This window comes from Balaenoptera physalus, assembly GCF_965194825.1.
Source record: "Balaenoptera physalus genome assembly, chromosome: X".
NCBI classification, from domain to species: Eukaryota; Metazoa; Chordata; class Mammalia; order Artiodactyla; family Balaenopteridae; genus Balaenoptera; species Balaenoptera physalus.
The window spans coordinates 27,493,854-27,505,101 of NC_138903.1; the positions used below are offsets into that span (position 1 = coordinate 27,493,854).

The following is an 11,248-nucleotide window of genomic DNA, read 5'->3' on the forward strand; positions in this document are numbered from 1 at the left end:
ACCCAGCGAGTATGGTACATCTCTTTAAGATATGCTACAACATAATTTTAGAGATGGATACTTTGTAAATTAATTATGCATACTTTGGCACTATTCATGCAAATAACCATAAAATTTTTAACTTTCAAAATTATTGTTAAAGATTTTTTCCCAAAAGTTTCCCTAATTTGATACCAATGGCATTTTTTACAGAACTAGAACAAAAAAATCTTAAAATTTGTATGGAGACATGGGGGACCCCGAATGGCCAATGCAGTCTTGAGGGAGGGGGGCGGAGCTGGGGGAATCAGACTCCCTGACTTCAGACTGTACTGCAGGTCTGCAGTGATCAGGACAGTGTGGTGCTGGCTCGGGAACAGAAATATAGATCAGTGGAGCAGGATAGAAAGCCCAGAGATAAACCCACGCACCTATGGTCAACGAATCTATGACAAAGGAGGCAGGGATATACAATGGAGAAAAGACCGTCTCTTCAATAAGTGGTGCTGGGAAAACTGGACAGCTACATGTAAAAGAATGAAATTAGAACACTCCCTAACACCATACACAAAAATAAACTCAAAATGGATTAGAGACCTAAATGTAAGACTGGACACTATAAAACTCTTAGAGGAAAACTTAGGAAGAACACTCTTTGATGTAAATCACAGCAAGATCTTTTTTGACCCACCTCCTAGAGTAATGGAAATAAAAACAAAAATAAACAAATGGGACCTAATGAAACCTAAAAGCTTTTGCACAGCAAAGGAAACTACAAACAAGACGAAAAGACAACCCTCAGAAAGGGAGAAAATATTTGCAAACGAATCAACGGACAAAGGATTAATCTCCAAAATATATAAACAGCTCATGCAGCTCAATATTAAAAAAACAAACAACCCAATCCAAAAATGGGCAGAAGGCCTAAATAGACATTTCTCCAAAGAAGACATACAGATGGCCAAGAAGCACATGAAAATCTGCTCAACATCACTAATTATTCGAGAAATGCAAATCAAAACTACAATGAGGTATCACCTCACACCAGTTAGAATGGGCATCATCAGAAAGTCTACAAACAACAAATGCTGGAGAGGGTGTGGAGAAAAGGGAACCCTCTTGCCCTGTTGGTGGGAATGTAAATTGATACAGCCACTATGGAGAACACTATGGAGGTTTCTTAAAAAACTAAAAATAGTATTACCATAATGACCCAGCAATCCCACTACTGGGCACATACCCAGAGAAAACCGTAATTCAAAAAGACACATGCACCCCAGTGTTCATTGCAGCACTATTACAATAGCCAAGTCATGGAAGCAGCCTAAATGCCCATCAACAGATGACTGGATAAAGAAGATGTGGTACGTATATACAATGGAATATTACTCAGCCATAAAAAGTAACGAAATTGGGTCATTTTTAGAGACGTGGATGAATCTACAGACTGTCATACAGAGTGAAGTAAGTCAGAAAGAAAAACAGATATTGTATATTAATGTATATATGTGGAACCTAGAAAAATGGTACAGATGAACTGGTTTGCAGGGCAGAAATTGAGACACAGATGTAGAGAACAAACGTATGGCCACCAAGAGGGGAAAGTGGCCCAGGTATGGTGGTTGTGTGATGAATTGGGAGATTGGAATTGACATATATACACTAATATGTATAAAATGGATAATGAATAAGAACCTGCTGTATAAAAAAATAAATAAAATAAAATTCAAAAATAAAAAAAAAAGAAAGTTTCCTTAATTTGATATCAGTCTAAAAGACCTTATTTTCTGGGCTAGAAATGAGGATATGGATGTTTGTGCAGCTGCTGATTGTTATTTTGCAATTTTGCAGTTTGTGCAAAACTAACCTGTTTTGTGATGGAGCTGGTGTGGCAGGTAAAAAACAGTCCATGTGTTCGTGTGTCCTGGAAAGGTGAAAGAACTTTATTTATTTTACTTATTTCTGCTGGCTAGTGGAAATTTATCCTAATTCATTCACTTTCTTCCCTCTATCCTTATTCTTCTTTCAGGGTTCAGTCTAATTACAGGGAGATTATATACTGTCTATGCAAGTTGGCATCTTCTAAGTTGTCTTTATTGCCATCTGTTCATTGGTCCCCATGAGTCATAGCTAAGTCCCACTCCCAGCTACAAGCCATCTTCAGTTTGGTTCTTTCTATGCCACTGTGGATGCATGGAAATTATCTTCTTGTTTTTTTCCACCTTTGGGCACAGTTACTCTGCGAGCTCTCAGTCCCATTGGCCTAGACACCCGGTGCAGATATTTCTAAATCTCTTTATGCTTGCCACCTCGCTACAGTGTTCTGGAAAAGGGAGTGCAGCTTCCCTCTGCTCTTGGATCTCAAATTTATCAGAATTTCCCTTCACACCCCACCTTCAAGATGAGGCTGAACTTAGTAGAAATGTAAGGCTCAAGTCTAACCTTTCTGAGTGACGCAACACTGACTATATTTAGTCGATGTTTTTCATAGAGGTTTCCTGCAATCCCATTAATCTGGAGTATCTTTTTTAGTCTTGGGGTGGATAGCTTTGCTCTGAACCATTATATAATCTTTCTGCCATGAATCCACTTATTAAAAGTTCTTCTCAGCTCCTTTTGCAACAACCATTTTTTGAGATATAGTTGCTCTGTTTTCTAGTTTCCTGAATGGGGCAAGGATCGCCAAGGATCACAGATCACTGAATATGCTACTGAATTAATAGCATAAAGCCTTATGTTAATATATTTGTGGTGCTTTTTTTTTTTTTTTTGAAGATTAGTGAGTGATTCAAACCTCAAGCAAAGCAACAAACAACAGTTTTGTCTGGGTCTTGAAAGAATCTTAGTGTTCTGGAAAGAGAGATCCCACTCAGATAACAGGTACTTCATATTTTCACAGAGAGCTGTAGGATTGTATGCTTATCCATGTCAGTATTTCCTGTAGGCTTCATCTTCTTTTGATGGAGGAGGGCATTACTATGGATTAAGAGGTTTATTGGAGTTTAGATTTTTAGAATATTCCAGAAGTCAGTGAGCCACAAACAAGTTTTTTAGAAATTGTTTTTGTTCTCAGTATATTCTTTCCAAAGTAAAATATTCTCTGACTTTTTTCTTTCTCAGATAGAATAGAAAAATGATACCAGTATATGTGTGTGTGTGTGTGTGTGTGCGCGTGTGTGTGTGTGTGTGTACCACTGATTCAGTTATCACCCTCCAGTGTGTTTTTTTTTTAACATCTTTATTGGAGTATAATTGCTTTACAATGATGTGTTAGTTTATGCTTTATAACAAAGTGAATCAGTTATACATATACATATGTTCCCATATCTCTTCCCTCTTGCGTTTCCCTCCCTCCCACCCTCCCTATCCCACCCCTCTAGGTGGTCACAAAGCACCGAGCTGATCTCCCTGTGCTATGCGGCTGCTTCCCACTAGCTATCTATTTTACGTTTGGTAGTGTATATATGTCTGTGCCACTGTCTCACTGTGTCACAGCTTACCCTTCCCCCTCCCCATATCCTCAAGTCCATTCTCTAGTAGGTCTGTGTCTTTATTCCCATCTTGCCCCTAGGTTCTTCATGACCATTTTTTTTTTTTTTAGATTCCATATATATGTGTTAGCATACTGTATTTGTTTTTCTCTTTCTGACTTACTTCACTCTGTATGACAGACTCTAGGTCCATCCACCTCACTACAAATAACTCAATTTCGTTTCTTTTTATGGCTGAGTAATATTCCATTGAATATATGTGCCACATCTTCTTTATCCATTCATCTGTCGATGGACACTTAGGTTGCTTCCATGTCCTGGCTATTGTAAATAGTGCTGCAATGAACATTTTGGTACATGACTCTTTTTGCATTATGGTTTTCTCTGGGTATATGCCCAGGAGTGGGATTGCTGGGTCATATGGTAGTTCTACTTTTAGTTTTTTAAGGAACCTCCATACTGTTCTCCATAGTGGCTGTATCAATTTACATTCCCACCAACAGTTCAGGAGGGTTCCCTTTTCTCCACACCCTCTCCAGCATTTATTGTTTGTAGATTTTTTGATGATGGCCATTCTGACCAGTGTGAGATGGTATCTCATTGTAGTTTTGATTTGCACTTCTCTAGGGTTTTTGACTTCTTGGTCTGTTCATGACCTTCATACCCTGTCAGAATCTCAGGAATTAAGCTTACATGAATGCAATTATTTCTTCTCTACAAAAGGAGGCGTAAATTGATGTTTTCTTTCAGATAATGCCCCTTGGAAATCCAAACAGGATATGTTTCTTTCTCTTTTGTGGTGAGTGAGTTGTATGAAATCTTATTGCTATATATACAATATTTATTTACAATGGCACCATACCTCTCCATTTATTTATTTATTTTTTAAAATTTATTTGTTTATTTTTGGCTTAGTTGGGTCTTTGTTGCTGCGTGCGGGCCTTCTTTAGTTGGGGCGAGTGGGGGGCTACTCTTCATTGCGGTGCGTAGGCTTCTCATTGCGGTGGCTTCTTGTTGCAGAGCACAGGCTCTAGGTGTGCGGGCTTCAGTAGTTGTGGCTCGCGGGCTCTAGAGTGCAGGCTCAGTAGTTGTGGTGCACAGACTTAGTTGCTCTGCGGCATGTGGGATCTTCCCAGGCCAGGATTCGAACCTGTGTCCCCTGCGTTGGCAGGCGGATTCACTGTGCCACCAGGGAAGTCCCCTATCTGTTTATTTTTATTACAGCATGATATGGAGGAGTAGCGCTAGACTCATTTCCAGAATTTCTAAGTGTGTATCCCCAGTTCTGCCTACCCATTAGCAGTGTGATTGTGTTCATATTTACCACATTCACAGCCTTTTTCTCATTTTTAAAATGGAAGTAATATTTTCCACCCCATCTGACAAGGCTTTTGCATATTTGTTGTTATTGCTAAATATTTTGCCTTAAATAGTTCTTAATCTTTCCATTTATAAGATAGAAATATTCTCTCATTGTTGATTCTGAGTTTTCCTTAGACTAGGATAATACATAGTATGGAAAAGAGTCTCAAGTTCAGTATAATCTTCATAAAGCTCCAGTCAACCTAGACATTCCCATAGTAAAGGTTTTCTTTGGCGAGTGTGGAGGGAAGTCAGCATGATGGCACTGAGGTTTGGGAAGAAGGTCAAGGAAAATGGCTGTGGCTGAATTCCTGAGCAGACAAAATTGCCAAATCCATGTAAGTCTCCTTCCATAGATTTACTTGAATGTGAAGGAAACTGTTTTTCTTAATCAGTCTAATGACATTCAACCTCATTGCCCAATTTGGTGAGCCAAATTCATGGTGATAAAGGCATTTCATGATGATGATGAGATCTTGGGGTGATAGGAGCAATGAAATGATGAGAGGGATTATATCCTCTAGGTAAAGTAGTCTGAACTATTAGATTTGCTAGATTTTTGTGTGTTTATGTTCATAGTATTTTAGAAAGACAAGTGTCCAATAAATAAGATGTTAGAATGTAGATTTTATCTATTTGAGGAGAATATATATGGTCCTTGTGAAATTTAAAAACTGAAGTACATTCCAGATGAATCATGAAGAGCCTGTTCTGCTGTAGTAATAGTACTAGTTGTTGATACAGCTGAAATGAGAGGACCAGCTGGGCTTTCACATGCCTGCTTTCTCCAGGCTAGGGGACTACCCTGTGTAAGAGGCTCCATTTAGTAGTGCGTTGCTATTCACTTGCTAGGTCAGTGATTGTTTTCCCTGTTAGTTTGTGCTACATGTTTTGCTTGGTGAGCCTGAAATTCATCAGAAAATAAGATAAAGTTCAGGAGAAGAGGAGAGAGAACAAACAAGTTGAAGCTTGTGTTGTTTTAGGAGCACAGTGATTCAGTATTAGGCATTTTGTTTGAATTCCTGTGTATTATGCTTCAGTGAGTCAAGGTGGAAGTAGTTTACAGCTGAATTTGAAAATTAAGGGATGTTTTGTTGAGTACATGCTCATTCATTGTATAGTATATTTTATTGATACCCAATGTAATATCTCCCAGTGATGAAAATTATATCTAATGTAAAAGAAAAATAAACAGCAGCAGCATATAGTGTGAACTCACTCTAAATTGCTACTCAGCTACTCATAAACAATTAAACATGGTCTCTCCTTCGATTCTTTATAGCCAATGCGCTTTAAAAAAATTTTTTTGGCACATCCCACAGTTTGATAACATTCAGTATCCTTACTGAAATGTTGAAAGGATTTTAGTCCATCTTGAATTAAAAACCAAATGTAAGGTAGAATATTGAAATACAAGCTGATGGTAGAGAGACCTTAAGCTCTTGCCCACATCGTATTTCTGTTTTATCTAGGAGAGTGTTTCTCAACCATGAATGATTTACCACCCTCCTCCCAGGGGAACATTTGGCAATGTCTGGTTACTCTTTTAGTTGTCACAGCTGGGAGGTGCTACTGGCATCTGGTGGGTAGATGCCTGAATACTGCTAAACATTCTACAATGCATAGGATCCCTCCCACCCCCTCCCTCCTCCCACCCCTCATTCACAACAAGAATTATCTGGGTCAAAATGTCAATGGTGCCAGATGTCTGTCCTGACGTAGGACAGACATCTGATGAGATATTAGGATTTTTGAGGAAGAAATTTTCCTAACATTTAAAAAATGAAATCATCTATGGTTGAGGGCACTGCTGCTTTGAGTTCAAAGACACAGACTTCTCATCTGAATTCAGGGAGTTATAACTTCATGCATACCCTCAGCAAATATTCTCTTCTTACACAATATAGATTCTGTGAAGAGAAGTCACCATTCCTATATGGGAAAAAATGATATAGGTTCCACTAAAAATCCATTAGAATGAAGAGATTATCATAGCCTTAGGTTAAATCATAAGATATTTCTGTTTCTGTAGGTCAAAATTATCAAGTATCAGTAATATCATAGGGTTCAACTCTGTACTATGACATCTTTTGTCAGATGATCATGATCTGAAAGAAAGTCCCATTTGGGAGAGAGATGTCAGGATGCCTCTTCAATGTGCCTTGCTTGTATTTCAACCTATTGCAATAATTATGGCTAGAATCTGGTAACATTTGTGGTATCTTAATAATTAATGACACACTGTTCAAAATGCATTTTTGTAATAACTTTTGCCAACATAATTTTGGTTGGCATACATTTTTGAGATAACACAATTGCTATTGCTTGGAAATTTTGAGAATATCTGTCAGTCTGGTTTGGGAATTTTAAAAGTAACTCTAAGAATTAAGGAAATAAGAGGTTTAATATAGCAATTAGGGGTTAAAATGGGAATTAGGAGAGTGAAGGCCTGGAAGTATATAGCTGAAGGATCAGAGAAACAGCCACTGTGACATCAGTCTGAAAGCTTGGAATGAGTGAAGAAGCTGCCAATCCTGGGAAGTCCAAGAAACTTCAGATACCACAAAGTTGGAGTTTGCAGAGTGGTCTGGAACTAGATGCCTGCCCCTCTGATTGTCATGATGTATTGAGCAATAATAGCTTCTTTATCATTTCTACTTTCCAATTTTCACAAGAGTTCCTCTCACTGGTAGACCATAGCCTGGGTCTATAGCGTGAAGGTGATGCTGAGAAACATAGTTCCCAGACTTAGGAGGGACTGGAAGCAGTGAGGCAAAGTTGACCACCACCAATTCAACACAATGAAAATCCCCTCCTTGATGGATTGCTCGCACTCATCATTGAGGGTAGATGAGAATGGGCAGCTTAAAGTTTCTCAAGGTTTCACAGAGTTATAACTGCATTTTCATAAGGACAAGAAAGGATGGGCAGCCAAAGCCTCTGTAGAATTCACAGTGATATAATTGCCTGATCATAAAAAGTCATCAACATTAAAATAAAGGCCATGAAGAAAGATAAAGAAGGACACTATATAATGATAAAAGGGTCAAACAAGAGGAGGATATTATACTTGTTAACATATATGCACCCAATATAGGAGCACCTGAATACATAAAACGAATACTAACAGACATAAAAGGAGAAATTGACAGGAATACAATAACAGTAGGGGACTTTAACACACCACTCATATCAATGGACAGATCTTATAGACAGAAAGTCAATAGGGCAACAATCTAAATGACACAATAGAACAGTTAGACTTAATTGATATTTTCAAGATGTTACATCCAGGGAAAAAAAAAAAGCAAAAGCCAGAATACACATTCTTTTCAAGTTCAATTGGAACATTCTCTAGGGTAGACCATGTTCTAGGGCACAAAACAAGCCTCAACAAATTTAAGAGGATAGAAATTATTTCAAGCATCTTTTCTGAGCACAAAGGCATGAAATTAGAAATCAACCACAGAAAATGAGAAAAAAAAGATTATGTGGAGACTAAACAACATGCTACTAAAAAACAAATGGGTCAATGATGAAATCAAAGAGGAAATTAAAAAATACCTTGAGACAAATGACGATGAAAACACAACCATACAAAATCTATGGGAGGCACCAAAAGCAGTCCTTAGAGGGAAGTTCATAGCAATGCATGACTTCCTCAAAAAACAAGAAAAATCTCAGACAACCTAACCTACCACCTCAAAGAATTAGTAAAAGAAGAACGAACAAAACCTAAAGTCAGTAGAAGGAAGGAAACAATACAGATCAGGAAATAGAGACTGAAAAACAATAGAAAATCAATAAAATCAAGAGCTGGTTCTTTGAAAGGGTAAACCAAAGGGTAAATCAACAAATCTCTGGCCAGGCTCACCAAGAAGAGATGACCCAAATAAACAAAATAAGAAATGAAATGTGAGAAATAACTACCGACACCCTAGAAATACAGAAAAACATAAGCTAATACTATGAACAATTATATGCCAACAAATTGGACAACCTAGAAGAAATGGACAAGTTTCTAGAAACATCCAGCCCACCAAAACTGAACCAAGAAGAAATAGATAATTGGAACAGACTGATCACTAGAAGTGAAATAGAATCTGTAATAATTAAAAACAAACAAACAAACAAAAACAAAAAACACCTCCCTGCAAACAAGAGTCCAGGACCATAAGGCTTCACTGGGCAGTTCTACCAAACATACAAAGAAGAACTTATACCAATTCTTCTCAAACTCTCCCAAAAGATTGAAGAGGCAGGAACACTCCCAAAATATTCTATGAAGCCACCATCACCCTGATATCAAAACCAGACACCTTTCTTGCTCCCCAGCCATCTTGGCGGCTCCACGTGGTTGGGGGAGTTCCGCACCTAAGGCAGGAAGATGGTGGCCACAAAGAAGATGAAAAAGTCACTGGAGTCAATCAACTCTAGGCTCCAACTCATTATGAAGAGTGGAAAGTACCTGCTGGGGTAGAAGCAGACTCTGAAAATGATCAGACAAGGCAAAGCAAAACTGGTCATCCTTGCCAACAACTTCCCAGCCTTGAGGAATCTGAAATAGAGTATTATGCCATGTTGGCCAAAACTGGTATCCATCACTACAGTGGCAATAACATTGGGCACAGAATGTGGAAAATACTACAGAGTATGCACACTGGCTATCATTGATCCAGGTGATTCTGATATCATTAGAAGCATGCCAGAACAGACTGGTGAATAGTAAATCATGCACAATTTTTCCTTAACAAAACTGTCCAGAGCTTGTTTAAAAACAAAACAAAACAAACAAAGACACCACCAAAAAAGAAAATTACAGGCCAATATCTTTGATGACTATAGATGTAAAAATTCTCAACAAAATATTAGCAAACTGAACCCAGCAACAGTTAAAAAAGATCATACACCATGATCAAGTTGAATTCATCCTAGGGTCACAAGGATGATTCAACATATGCAAATAAATCAGTGTGATACACTACATCAACAAAAGACAAAAGCCACACAGTCATCTCAATAGATGCAGAAAAAGCATTTGATAAAACTCAACATCCATTCATGATAAAAACTCTTGCCAGAGTGGGTAGAGAGGGAACATACCTCAACATACTAAAAGCTATTTATAACAAACCCACAGCCAACACAATACTCAATGGCGAAAAGCTGAAAGCCTTCCCACTAAACTCTTGAAGAAGACAAGGATGCCTACTCTCACGATTTCTGTTCAACCTAGTATTGGAAGTCCTAGCCACAAAAATCAGACAAGAAAAAGAAAAGGTATCCAAATTGGAAGGGAAGAGGTAAAATTGTCATTATATGTAGATGACATGATGCTCTATATAGAAAACCCTAAAGACTCCACACAAAACCTATTATAACTGATAAACAAATTCAGCAAGGTAGCAGGATACAAGATTAACATACAGAAATTGGTTGCATTTCTTTACACTAACAATGAAATATCAGAAAGGGAAAGTAAAAAAACAAATCCTTTTAAAAATTGCATCAAAAAAATAAAATACTTGGGAATAAACCTGACCAAGGAGGTGAAAGACTTATATGCTGACAACTTTAAAACATTGATAAAGGAAATTGAAGATGATTCAAAGAAATGGAAAGATCTACCATGCTCTTTGACTGGAAGAATTAATATTGTTAAAATGGCCTTACTACCCAAAGCAATGTACAGATTTAATATGATCCCTATCAAATTACCCATGACATTTTTCACAGAACTAGAACAAATAATCCTAAAATTTATATGGAACCATAAAAGACCCAGAATTGCCAAAATAATCCTGAGGAGAAAGAACAAAGCTGGAGGCATAACCCTCCAAGACTTCAGACAATACTGCAAAGCTACAGTAATCAAAACAGCATGGTATTGGCACAAAAACAGACATATGGATCAATGGAACAGAACAGAGAACCCAGAAATAAACCCATACACCTATGGTCAATTAATCTTTGACGAAGGAGGCAAGAATATACAATGGAGAAAAGACAGTCTGTTTAGCAAGCAGTGTTGGGAAAGCTGGACAGCCACATGTAAATCAGTAAAGTTAGAACACTCCCTCACACCATACACAAAAATAAACTCACAATGGCTTAAAGATTTAAGTAGAAGGCATGACACCTAGAAGAGTCCTAGAAGAGAACATAGGCAAAACATTCTAGAAGAGAACATAGGCAAAACATTCTCTGACATAAATCATATCAATGTTTTCTTAGGTCAGTCTCCCAAGGCAATAGAAATAAAAGCAAAAATAAACAAATGGGACCTAATCAAACAAGCTTTTGCCCAGCAAAGGAAACCATAAAAAAATGAAATACAGCCTACAGAATGTGAGAAAATATTTGCAAATGATGCAAACAACAAAGGCTTAATTTCCAAAATATACAAACAGCTCATA

General features: G+C 37.7%; 1 pseudogene across 1 annotated transcript; it reads left to right on the forward strand.

Moving 5' to 3' along the window:
• Window positions 1–6,510: 6,510 nt before the first annotated feature.
• Window positions 6,511–9,628, forward strand: LOC309652617 (large ribosomal subunit protein eL30 pseudogene; annotated as a pseudogene). Its single transcript has one exon. The product of its transcript is annotated as a large ribosomal subunit protein eL30 pseudogene (transcript).
• The last annotated feature ends 1,620 nt before the right edge of the window (window positions 9,629–11,248 follow it).